Source organism: Natator depressus, chromosome 21 (assembly GCF_965152275.1).
Source record: "Natator depressus isolate rNatDep1 chromosome 21, rNatDep2.hap1, whole genome shotgun sequence".
Classification (NCBI taxonomy): Eukaryota; Metazoa; Chordata; order Testudines; family Cheloniidae; genus Natator; species Natator depressus.
This window is the reverse complement of record NC_134254.1, coordinates 2,770,685-2,783,109: the sequence shown is the minus strand read 5'-3', so window position 1 is coordinate 2,783,109 and position 12,425 is coordinate 2,770,685. Positions and strand designations below refer to the sequence as shown.

At 43.5% G+C, this 12,425-nt stretch overlaps 1 long non-coding RNA gene across 1 annotated transcript in view; it reads left to right on the top strand.

Moving 5' to 3' along the window:
• LOC141975690 (uncharacterized) overlaps nucleotides 1-8,869 on the top strand; it is a 93,696-nt gene extending 84,827 nt beyond the window's left edge. Inside the window, exon 3 of the long non-coding RNA XR_012635993.1 lies at nucleotides 8,707-8,869. This is a non-coding gene — a long non-coding RNA (uncharacterized LOC141975690). The remainder of the gene's footprint in view (nucleotides 1-8,706) is intronic.
• Nucleotides 8,870-12,425: the final 3,556 nt, after the last annotated feature.

Below are 12,425 nucleotides of genomic sequence, written 5' to 3'. Positions count from 1 at the left end.
TTGGGGTAACTAATCTGCATAACTGTTACTAAATCTAAATTAAACATTTCACTGAGACTCTGAAAACACTGCAAATGCCTTTACTTGCAAACAGCAGCAATCAATCAATAAATAAAAATTCAATATTGAAACAAGGCCAGAATTCTGATTTGCAATTTTTGCACTGTGGAAGGATAAATATCTGCTCTCCAAATCCACCAAGCAAGCAAAAGTCAGCTCAAATAGATGGATTTTGATTCATTTTTTCCTGATAGCACTAGCTAATAGGATGCTAGCTGCGATATTCCATCATAACACTGAGATGGTTCTCCTAAGAAAAAATGTAGCAAATTTTGCTACATCTGTTGCCTGAAGGAATGGTAAGGAGCTAATCTAGACTTTGGCATCAGAATTATTTCACTATGCCCAGTGGGAGCCTGAATTATGGGAGAGCTGTCCAAAAATGTAAGCACCTCAAGCAAACCCATGAGGAATTTACCTGTTGTCATGAATAGGAAGCAAATAACCTCTCCCATTAGCTCAGCTGACCTTTACAAATCTTTGACATAAACAGTCCTGCTTTTTGGGAGGGTAAATTCAGCCGCCTCCTGCATGGGTAGAGATGCGGCTCACAACAGGCATGAAGGAGGGGCCGAGATTTGGGTGGCTTTGCTGGTATTCCTTCCCTGTCCTCCCCCATGCGGCAGGGAGCTGGCGGGGAGCAGTGATCAACCAACCATTCCCCTGCTGCCCCACACATTGTGTAGACGTCCCCAGCCCTGGGTAAGGAGCAGCGGCAGAATGGCTCTTCCCCTGCTCTGGAGCTTGACAGGCTGTGGGCCTCCTTTCATACCTTTAACCCCACAGGGCTTCCCTGTGCTCAGCCTCACTTAGTGGGGCTCTCTGCTGGAGCCAGGATTTTGGCTTTTGTGAATTTCACTATAAGTGAAAACTGAAGGAGATGTGGTTGCCATCAGGAAATTGCATCCATCCATCTGCCCCGGTTTTGGGCTTTCTCCAGACTAAACTTCTCTCTTAATACAAGATTTTGAAATTCAGCTTGAGAAAGCGCCCAACCCCCACCTCCAAGTGATCCAAGAAGTTCACCCTCAAACACAGGAGCCATAAGCCCAGACATTGCTGATATTCCAGCGCAAAACAAAAATCTCATTCGACCTCAGCCTTTCAGCTCACTCTTGTACATTACAAAGAAGCAGAATAGGGTGTAACTCATTTTTGCCATGTGCCAATCTCACTTGTGGTTCACCCCTGTGCAGAGGAACAGCTCAGAACCTTTGCAGCACTTAAGTCCCACTGAAGCCCTCAGAACAGGATTTAAGCAGTGCTGACTCACTGATAATCAATGGCATAGTATTCAGGAGAGTGAATTTGTCCAGAAGAGACTGAAGCTGCATTTTTCAGAGCAGTCAAAACATTTCAGGCCTGATGCTGAGAGCATTAAGCCATCCGCTCTGTAATACACTCAATCAGAATGCCATAATGTATAGACTATCTTCACAGAATCCATTAACAGTGCATAACAGGGAATTAGGAAGCTTTCATCAGCAGTGCAGGGATGAGGAGTCAGTTTGCCCCTGATCTCCAAGCAGAAACAGTGAGCATTTTCCCCCTTTCTATTGGCGTGATTGTTAAAAAATACCAATTATGTTAAAATGAAAAGTCATTAAAATGCAATTATTTCAGCTCTATATGTTTATAGCTATATAACTATGCTGAAAGACCAAATTTGAAGATCTTTATGTGCTTAATAAAACTGAATAATTTGCTAGGGGGAAAAAAATCTTCCCTGTCAGTAGCAAGTAAATTTGATTTTTCCACGTGACTGCAAACCTATTACAGGTATATAAAACACAGATTGTTGGATACCAGATCACATGTTCCCATGCTGGGAAAGCTGCACAGTAATTCTGGGGCACAGAAGGAGGAGAACTATTATTTAGATTTTTTGTGGCAGGGCCATCTTTTTGTTCTGTGTTTGTACAGCACCTGGGGTCCTGGTCATTACAATAATACAAATAATAACGTATATGCTACCCAGGCTACTAGCATACAAACCAGGAAACAGACTTCAGCCCTAGATCTGGTTGGAACCTGAAATTCCAAAATTTCATTTATTTTTATTCTAAACCAGAATGAAAATTTGAAATTCCCCATGAAATGAAAATGTCAACTTTTTTTTGTTTTGGGTTTTTTTTTTTTTTTTTGGTTTGACCTGCTCAGTGAATCACCATTTTCCAATGGTAAACTAACTGTTCCATCAGAAAAGTGTTGGTCAGCTCCATATAGGGTACAGTATCTAAATGATCATCCCTGGTATAGCTAATGAAATATCTGTCAAGCCCTAACCATATAATGTGTGTGTCTAACCTAATCCAGTGGAGAAAGCACCCACCAATGTAGTGTTTTTCTCCTTTGTCTAATATTCTCTTGTCTGCATTCCAATTTGCTAAGTATAATACAACATGCTTTTTTACCTCTGACCTCCTCTTCAGAGAGGAGAAATATGCGGTGAAATCCTGGCTCCACTGAAGTCAATGGCAAAACTCCCAATGACTTGAATGGAGCCAAGATTTCACCCATAGCCGCGTGGTTAGTTCAGAGGTCTAGATTTCAGAAGATCTGGATTCCATCCCCAGTTCTGCTTCAGGCTTCCCATCACTAAAACTCCCTGTGCCCAATTTCCTCACCTGGGTAAATGGGGAGAAGAACATTTCCCCCCTCTCACAAAGATGTCATGAGGCTTAATTCACCAGGACGTGAGCTGTTCAGATACTACCCCACTGAATGAAATATAGGAACGTCGATATATAAGTGTCAAGATTCTGGCAACTTCCTTTTCCAGCAGTTTCACAAATAAATCACTTACGCCCACCCAAAGAGGGTGGTTCCATTGTTACCCCTGATTGTCAGCACGGAATGAGCGTTTTAGTACCCATTTTTTGTATTAAACATGAAAGAAAGGTGTTGAAACCCTCATTCCAGACATGCACTCACTCTTCCTCCTATGGGTGAGGAAAGCTGCTAGACAGTTGAGGGTTTTCTAACACTTCCAAGCTCCTCCCTGTGATGTAGTCTTTTCAAAAGAGTATTGAGCAATTGATTAACTATAGTCCTGGAGACCTGACAGGCTTTCAGTCAGGCACTTTCACAAACAGACCACGTCCAAGTGATAAATTGACTACTAGAGAAGATAAACAAATATAACCTCTAACTAGCGCTGTGACACTCATCTGTTAGGAGGCTGCTTTGAGTATGCTGGAGGAGAGCACCTCCGTATTTAAAACTCGAGGCTTATATCAGGGTTGCCTTCATCTGCAGGGAAATCACGTGGTGAGGAGATGTGCCCCGTCTATCTGTACCAGTCATCAAGGCTGGTCAACCCAGAGCCCTCCAAAGCCCTTCACTGTGCTGCTTAGAGCATCCTTCAGACATGGTTGGGCACCACAGGGAGTTGAAGAAAGGGCATAGGTGAGAATGTAGCAATGCTCAGATTCCCATTTTAGAGTGTTGCAAAGACAGAGCTGCAGTAGCACTGTGAGTAGCAGTGCCGGCTGGCAATGGACTAGGTATTTTAATTCCCACAATGTCACGCCACTTGTAAGGACAGATTCCTTAAGTGATTCGGGGCCCTGGCGCCGCCCCCTGCTTGGTGGCTCCATGGTTATTTTTGTCATGTCTGTTGCCATAGGGGTGAGACAAATAGCTGCGGAGGCACAGGGTACCAGACATAGCAGGCAGACGGTCTTAGGAGGTTTGAAAGAGAGTGCAACCGAACTGGGGGGGCAGTGAACCTTGTAATGGGGTGAGAATAAATCTCACAAGCCTGCATCTATGCAGGCACCTCTGGACAAGCTCATTACACTCATTAGAACCTTGAAAACGTAGCCAGGCCAAGTACATAAGCCCTGATCCAGCTCCCAGTCCGTGGATGAGTGTCTTTCCGATGCCTCATGGAGTTTTAGATCTGACCCATGTTCATCAAAGATACATGACTAATACTTGTGTGCTGCTTTGCTTGGCCCTTGAGGGAGATAAGAGTAAGAGGGGGGAAATGCAAATGCAAAGAGGGAGGATAAAGACAGGAGAAATCTCAACCTGTGGATGGAGAGAAAAGGAAAGGGGCACAAAGCCTTTGTATTGGTTCCCTAGCCCTGACTCACCTTACTCGCTGGAGATGTGTTCTCTGCATGGGCATGAATTTACGAGGCCTGTGCATCTCTTACATCCCACTGCAGCTCTCAGTGGCACAAAGCCCTGTGCAGGAGGGGTGATTTTCAGCCTAAGGTCCCACTTCTGCTGGTTGCTTCTTACCAGCCCATTGATAAAAGAGTAACTGCTGTTTACCTCACAGCTGGTTATTTTTCTGTGTCACCCAAAGAGGCTTGTGAAGAGGAAGGATCAGGACAATATAAAGAATAGTTCTAAAGCACAAAGGAAGATGAAGGAAGTGTACAGCTCATACCCTAGGCCTCCCTGGTAACAAAATACATGGCAGCAGTAGAATATAAAAAGGATGGTTTTATTTCCATAAATAATGATGGCAGGGAATTGTGCCGTAAGCTTTTATTAGACATTAATCATTTAGAAAACAGGGCAGCGTTTCCAAGTGAAATATAATCCAGTGCAAATAAGTACATTGCAGGGCAAGTACAACATCATGTCCATCCTTGCATGAAAAGGAAATTATATGGAGTCACATTGCTTCCATCTATAAGCCCTGCAATTCACTCTCATTAATAGAGATTACAATGTGTTCCATGGCCATATTTTAGAGTTATGCCTATAACTGTATTTATCTCTGCATACACGTGTCAGTCGAAGGATCTCTCTCTCTCTTTGCACTAGATAGAAGAAGAAAATTAAGAATCATGGGGAAATAGAGCTGCGTTACCACAGTGTGTCTTCCAATAATGCTAGAACAATTTACCGGGGGTTGTGGTGAATTCTTCATCACCGACAATTTTTAAATCCAGTTTGGATGTTTTGCTAAAAGATCTGCTCTAGGATTTATTGTGGGCAAGTTGTCTGACCTGTATCATACAAACCATACTAGATCACAATGGCCCCTTCTGGCACTGGAATCTAGGAGAAATGTACTGGGGGCCAGCATCTCCCTTTAAATGGAAACAGTAAAATTTTGCACAATCAAATATCCCTCTCTGCTCTTTCGAGCTGTGCTGACATACTAAAACACGACTCATTCAGGTTCCCTCCAGTGGCATGCATGCCACGTAGCACTTCCATTTAATTTTAATTCTTCTTTTGGGGTAAAAGTGTGTGTGCGGGGAGGGGACTCCCTTCTTTGTTCAGATTCATTTGTTATAAGTTGAAGTTCAGAATGGGGCCTTATTTCTACAGAAAGTGTCTTCCTCTGTGAACATGCCTCTCTCTGTCAGTTCAGCCATTAGGCCATGTAGCACAGTGGAAAACAATCATCTGAAGAGCCAAGTGCTCATTAAAATACTGAAATGTGCTTAAAAATCCTGCATGAATGATGGTAAATCGTCCTCTGGCTCTTCAACTTCAGCTCGAAGACGGTCTTGTCTTGGCCTGTCTCTGTCCTTGCTTTCATGCAGAATGTATTTTCCCTTAAATGAAATAACTTTTTTGTAGTTACTGTATTATAATTCTAAAAGGCGTTTGTGACACTGAGGCTGAGGGCCGCATGGGGAATTCTGCTGCGCACTTATAAGCAGGGTAACACTTATTGAGGATGTAGTTGCACAAGGAAATAAACAGGCTATTACCCTCCTCTGCTGATTTCCTTCTCCCCATACCGTCCTGCAGCCTCATCCTGTCCTGAAGGAAAGGAGGACCTTTTTAGAGGAATTCCTCCTGCAGGACAGGAAGCATGTTAAAGCTTGTGGGTGTGCCTTCTTCACTTAAATAGTCACAGTCCTGGAATGTTCCTTTTTGGAGAATTCCTATGCCGGAGAGCATCCCAGCACCAATGGATGCTCATTTTCAGAGCTGTAGATTCACCCTCAGATGCTGCTGTATCATAATATTATTGACATTGGCTGGAGAGCAAGATGAGTGACATTACATCCCACCTCTTGGCTAGGAAAGGATACAAGTACATGAGTCAGGACAGATTTACTTTGACGCATTGAGATACTATCTAGTGTCTTGAAGCAAAAGGGGCCCTAAGAGGTTACGCTGTCACTGTTATCTTAGAATGCTGGCTGATCTTACCAACAGTGGGCCAAATCCTGAACTGGTGGAAACTGGCAGTCAATGGAGCTATGTGGATTTAACCCAGCAGGGGATCTGACCTACACAGAGTGGAATCGGTTGAAGCAGCAACCCCTTCCCAGGCACTCATAGCCAAACACTCAAACCAAAACTTCTCAGAGGTTCTGCAGAGTTGCTCAATATTTTCCAAACATCCCCACTGTTTCTCCTTTTTTGGTACACCCTCTGAATCCGGCAGACCCAGGAAGCAACACCTTATAAGGTGACCTGTTCTCAAAAGCTATCCCGACCAATTTTTCAGATCTGAAATTCTAGAGAGGATTCAGATCAGCAGCAGAACTTTTGAGGCGCATGTCCAACCTGGAATCAGGCTTCTGGGCTGGACTGTGCCATTGTAAGAATGGTGATCACTTATATAAGCAGTCCCATTGAATTCAGTAGCCACCATATAATTAGGATGCATCAAACAATGGGACTAAATGTATGAACAAGTGCTCCCTGATGAGTGAAACTCATCCCCGTGCAGAAAGCTACCCAAGGGTCAATTTCCCCTCACTGTGGAATAAATGTTGCCTCTCCTAGCTCTTAGAGGTTTGTCCATCTGCGGTTCCATTCTATGTATGTTGCAACGAAGCTCCAGAGCGCATGATGCTGAGAAATGGACTATCAATCTTGCTCTGCAGGAAGGGGCTGAAATGTAGACCCTGATGATTATTTAAACATTGGTGTGTTTGTGGTTGAATAATTGTTATAAATTGGAATCCTCTTAAATCAGCATCCTGCGCTGCCAGTGCCATGTCTCATAAATAAAAGCTTTTACGTTGGCTGCTTTGCAGCTACCCCTGGAGAAAGGTACAGAGAATCAATAATGAATTTAAGACCAGTCTGTTTGAGCACTTGAAAACAGAAACCCACATCTTGCAGTACACCAGGGTATAAGCACAAGCAAACTCCAATGAATATCTTGTCCCCATAATCATTTAATTGGATCATAAGAGGAACAAAAAGTTGAGATTAATGTCCCATTTCTCACATCTGTCCTTGTAGGTCTGTAGAAGGTACAGGGTGAAAAAAAGTTTGCAAATTATTATGGAAATTCTGGCTTGCTAGCAGAAGATAAACACGCTCAGTATGAAAACAGTTTAAGCAACCGACTCAAATAGACTGTCAACATTTCACAGCGAGGTGGGTCCTGAATGCTGACAGGGAAACAAGTAGAAATGAGAGCTATAGGGCTGTGTTTTCCAAACATTTCCGAAAGGGCTGCACGCCTCAAAAGGCCACATCTCCAAGTATTTGCGAAGCTAGGCTAGCAACAGATATGAATTTAACTCCAATCCCCTTGAATGCAATGACAGTTTAGAAAGAAAATCTGTGGATGGGTGAATGAGGATGAATATATGCAAATGAGTAAATAAGTACCTGAGGGCATGAGATTGTGAGTGTGGATAAGAAAGTGAGGGCAGGTATGAGTGAGAGAACAAGTTTGTGGGTGTGAGAAAAACAGAAAGAAGATGTGAGAAAAGTGTGCATATCAGTTTCGGGAGGTCTCATTTAGTTCTTTCTCTGTTTTTATTCATAATCTTCCTGACAATCGTTTAACATTTTATTGACTTCACTTTTTTAACAGGATCACTTTAGTTAGACAATAAACCCTCACAACTTCTCTGATAGGAAATGCTAAACTCCGTTTGTCATTTAATGCCCATCTCAGCCTCTTATGTTGTGAGCTGGCTCTTAAGGCATATCTGTCATTATTTTCCTCTGCTGCCAAGTGGACCCCATTGTGTAGAATCCAGCTTTGAGTCAGACAAGTGACAATTGGGGCTGAAATTCAAGTTGCTCTTGGGGGTGGGGTTGTTCTCCCCTTCCCTGATCAATCTTCTCTCTGTGGAAGCAATAATTTTTAGCGCAATTTCTCGTTGCGTGCACAGTAAATTGACCTACTAAGGATGTGTCATGTACTGTCCAAACCTCTTCACTAATCTCTGGCTATTGAAAGGACTCTGTGTTAGCACAGAGATGGCCTTTTACCATTACAATGCCTTCCGTTATAATGAAGTGTTTTCCTGAGCACACAGCGGCATCTTATTCAGCTCCTGAATATTAAACCATTAATAAATGCTGTCTGTGAAAACGACTCTGGCCAGGAGCTTTTCCATTGAATTCCACTGTAATAAATTGTTGGTGGTACATGTAGGGCTAGGTGAAGCCTTTAGGCTACACCCTGAGTAATGGGAACCATTAATTGCTCTGCCCCAGAAGGAACTGTGGCTCAATGGGTCACTATTTGTTGTGTATTTGGCTCTTGGTGGAACTGAAACGCTATGGAGAAACCACAGGAGCAGCTACATTCTGAATAACCATGTTTACTAGCTGAATGCAAACAGGCTAGGCCTACCTATAGACCTACTGTGCCTTTCACCATTACCTAGAACACAGTGAGCACCGCTAGACTACTGTATTCCTTTATGTTACATTATTGTTTCCCTTCTTCCCTTTTTTCTCGAGGTGGAGGGAGGAGAGGAGAGGGAATTACAGCTCTCCTAGAATGGATGCAGTTTATTTCCCTGTTGAACCTGACTACTCTGAGTGAGAGCGGACAAGCCAAGACTCCATCCCCTCCTGCCTGTCTCTGTACTCGCCCTGCCTATTTGCTTGCATGGGGGGAGAACCCAGGGAATCAGTGCTCTGCATCAGACCCAGATGCAAGATCCAGGTGGGTCTATCCAGGGAGCGGCAGGGCATTACCTCCCCATTTTTCCCTGTTCAGCTCAGTAAGTCAATGGCCCAAGCTAGTCCTGAGTGTCCATTTATTAGCATGGACTGAGAAATGACAATGTGGAGACGGCTCCCATGCAGGACAGCTCGCCCCAGGAGCACAATGTGTGGTTTCACGAGGCTCCACTCAATGGTAAACTTACCCTTTTCAGATGTGCCTGACTTATCTGATGAATAATTTCGAATGAATAATATTCAAGATCTGCTTTTGTGGGCAAGAGACAAATTGAAAAAGAGGTGACATTTATTGAATAAACATTTTATGAATTATCCACCCAGCTCCAAAAAAGAGTGAGCAAGCTGGAGTCGCTCATTAACAAATCATTAATGGCCTGAATGAGTTTTGCCTCCAAGCCAAAACCTGCAGTTGGGTCCATGAAGACAGACCGTTGGGCCTATTCAGGATTGGGGTCTTGCTTCGTATGGATTTGTGAAGGCACTGGACTGGGACTCAGGAATCTGGGTTCAGTTCCTGCCTCTGCTACAGAGTCCCTGTGTGACCCTGGTCGAGTCATTTAATATCTCTGTGCCTCAGTTCCCCAGCTGAGAAATGGGGATAATGAGACGTACTTTCTTCTACCTTTTGTCTGTCCTGTCTGTTTAGATTGTAATGTAAACTCTTCAAGGAAGGGGCTGTCTGTGCAGAACTGAACATAATGGTATATCAGTATCTGGGCACAATAATAATAATGCATAATAATATGAATAGTTTAAATAATCTTTTCAGAATAAATATGAAACTACAATAGTTTTTAGAAAGCTAAGATGCTATTAGAAATCTCTCCAGGGACATCATAAAAAATGCCTCATCCAATTTAAGACATTTTTAGGGGATGAAAAAAATACCAGCTCTAAAACACAGTGTAACTCATCCAAGCTGTCACCTTGAGGAATAAAGCCAAGGTTACAGAATGTAAACAGTAAAGTGTCCACCCAATCCAGCCATGCCACTGGAAGCCACATTAGCATTCTTTAATTTCCTTTGATTTATAATATCGCTGAGGAATTAAGCATGTTAAAAATAATTTCCCCCAGGTAGTGTGTCTTTGCTTGCTTCTTTTCACATTGAAATATCAGGAGTTCTATCGGCTTGGAATTAACTCAGGAGACACCAAAGTAATCCCTGAAGAGCGGGGTGTGGCCCCTGCCAGTTTCATAGGAAGCACCTCCAGCAGCAGCCATGTGTGGCTCTGCACTGCAGACCCGGGAGACGGCAGAAAGGATCTGAAGGCATTTGAAATGATGCTCCCAAAATAGATCATTGACTTTAATGGGCCAGATCAAAGCAAAAAGGCTTGGAAGAGAGCCCGGATAAAAGAGACCATGAAAGGTAGAGTAAGATAATGATGGGCAGGAAAGCATGAGAGACATGGACTGTGAGGGCATAGCTGTGTGCAACGCATCCATACTAGAAAGCACATAAAGTAAAGAAAGGGAAATACAACAAGGATGCAGCATGCCAGAGACAATATTTAGCTCAGAGAAAAGCCCTCGTGGGGTTCCTAGTGGATCTGCTGTTGTAGCTTGCCTGGCACTTGCAAGGGTTTAGAGTCCAGAAGGCATTTGGTGAAAGTCCCAGTGAGTTACCCATTTATTTTTCTTGGAATTAACTTGCACATTGCTATTAAAGACGCATCTCCAGCACCGCTTGCCAGGGAGCAATAGGGTCCACCTCCAGCCTACTGGGCCCCACACAAGACTGCAGCACTGTGTGTTTGGGGTGAAATTCAGCCCTGTGCAGGTGGCCAACAAAAGGAGTGGGCATGTCTGTGGGATCTGAGCAGTGCACAGGGCCTGGGCTGGCCTGCTGGACAGGGGTGAATTTCACCCAGAGTCTCCAGGCAGCTCCATCTTTTACTGTTCCTGTCTCTGGTATTTATTATTGTGGTAGCAATAGGATATGCTAGACAAGGGGATAGATTCTCACCTGTCTGAACAATGCCTAGGAGCAATGAGAGGTCAGCCACCAGGAAATCCCTCCCTGCCCCCAGCATGTCCCTCCATCCCTGACACAGCACGCTGTATGCTGCGGGTGAAGAAGGCAGCTACGTCGCTCTTGCCATCTTTACATATGTGGAGTGTTCCTCAACACATGGGGAATGCTCTGCTCGCCTTTTCTGGCCAGCTTGAGCAGTGCAAAGTGAACGTAGCACACCAGAGAATTTGACCCCATGGTCCCTGTTTGACAGAGTGCGGAATAAAACCAGGGTGGTGCAGGGGGGAGAAAAACTGAAACAATGAATGATGGTCTTTCAGGATCCTCTCTCTTTTCCTTTTGATCTATGTACTTCGTGTTCTAAACAGAGCTGAGGCGCCAGTGCGGTATGAACTGAAATGAATCCAGTGTCCGATTGAGTTGTATTTTTAATAAGCACACTCAGATCCCAGGGTTTGAGGATATAGCAAAGAAATAAATCAATGCATTATCCCAGGAGTAAGAAGAGAAGATACCACTAAAGTCCATCCAGTTTTAGTTCTAAATATATTGGGCACTGAATTGAACTGATATAGAAATATTTCTTAATGGCCCAAATTTTTTCAGAACTGATCACCTGGACCCTTGATGTTCAGACTGACTAATGAATTAAAAACAGCTCTGACTTTCACTGATCCTCTTGCCTGGGTTATTTGTCATGTTCTCCCCTCTTCTATCGGTGTGAAACCAGACAGGAGTGAAGTTGCAGAGACTGCCTAGAGTTAGCACAGTTTAAAGCTATGCAAGCTCTTTCCTGGTATAAAGTCTGCTAGTGTTAGGGCTTTGTCCCACTTCGGTGGCCATCAGCGTTCTTAGCTTAACCAGCCCTCCTGTGGTGTGACACATACTCTGTGATTAATGGGCAGTCATTGGAGTCGCTGCACACAGAGATTTCATTTCCACTTTGGGTAAAATTCATCTCTGTGCAAAGGGGCGAGCACAAAGAACACCTTCAAAACAAGCCTCAAGTAGGACTTATGTGGTGCATAGGCTTTGTTCAGGTCATCTGCACTGCAGCAAATTTCACCCTTTGAGAGATTTCAAATGTGAGCTCTGTGTGTTTTCACTAGTAGTCGTGAATTTCATCCTTTCATCCTTGCTTCCTGCAAACACATTGTGGGTTGTTCTTGGTTTTGTTTTTTTAATGTTGTTTTTCCAGAAAAACTAGCATAATACTTACTCTTGGTAAAGCCCTGTATGTTTAAGAATTTACCTCAGACTTTGTTTTTCTGTCAAAATGACACTTCTTTGCCTACAGAAACTGGTTTTATTTCACATATGAACATTCACACAATCAGTGCACAAACCAAACCGTGTGTATGTGTGTGAGAGAGAGAGATTCTTGCCCCATTTTCAGCAGCTTTTATTTAAAATATTTAAAATAGGTCAGGACTAGTTTTCAACATCACGTGGAGTGTTGGTTTCCCTCACGTAAAGGATATGGCCCCCACAGCACACTATATGGCACTTCAGG